Genomic DNA, 1,013 nt, shown 5'->3' on the forward strand with positions numbered 1-1,013 from the left:
GATCCACGGAGCGCGACACTACGGTAGCTAACGATAACACAGACGACAGCCCAGCCCCGACACCAGAGATAACACGACAGCATGGACGGTGGGTTATCCACTAAACCATCGGAGAACACGCTGCCACGCGAAACCACCGAGTCACGGAGCACCATACCAGTGTAGAACCTGAGCTTACCGAGCCACGGAGGACAGCAGTACATGATAACACGATTGCACGGACTGCGGACCGCCCACCAAATGCACAGGGGTGGGCTTGGTATGACCACGATTACACACCGTGGAGCACGATGGCATCGTAGAGCACGATAACACGTACAACGCAGAAGCACTACACGTGCACAATACCATAGAAAGCATAACCACAGCGCGATTGCACGATAGCGTGATACCGCGGTCGATGACACTTCATCAGGAGATCACGATGCACGGGCGATGGAACCACACGACTGCATGGAGGCACCAAAGCACGGAATAGCACCCGTTGGTTAGAGTACCGGCGATGGGAGGCCAACGGTCACGAAATAGTATCTACCACGAAGCCAGTGCAACCCACGTAAACGTTTGAGAACGGAAAACAGGTAGCTTTAACGAAAAGACCGTACTAAAGAGCATGAGCCCACAAGAGAGAGGACAGAACCGCTGAGCAGCGTGGGCCATGGGTGAGCAGGAACCTCGAAGCCGGGAAGAGCACGAAAGAGCATGGGCCATTGAAGAAAACAACACCCAACCTGTAGTACGGGGTAACAGAAATGTTCCAAACCACGATATTATACGGGGCCGAATGAGACTACGGAAACGCAATTGGTTAAATACACGATGCCAAGATCTACGGGGTGAACCACGCTCTCAAAACACGCGACACCAAGAAGCACTAAGGTTGCGGCCACCTCATCTCCGACAAACCATGCCACTCCGCCGCGTAGCGGCGGCGAACGGCTAGTCTTACCCCTCTAGTGAGTCTGATGTGCGTCTGTCAGTCCGTCCGAGGGTAGGATCTAAATGTAACGCAA

The sequence above is a fragment of the Phytophthora infestans genome, genomic scaffold, assembly GCF_000142945.1.
Source record: "Phytophthora infestans T30-4 supercont1.466 genomic scaffold, whole genome shotgun sequence".
Lineage (NCBI taxonomy): Eukaryota > Oomycota > Peronosporomycetes > Peronosporales > Peronosporaceae > Phytophthora > Phytophthora infestans.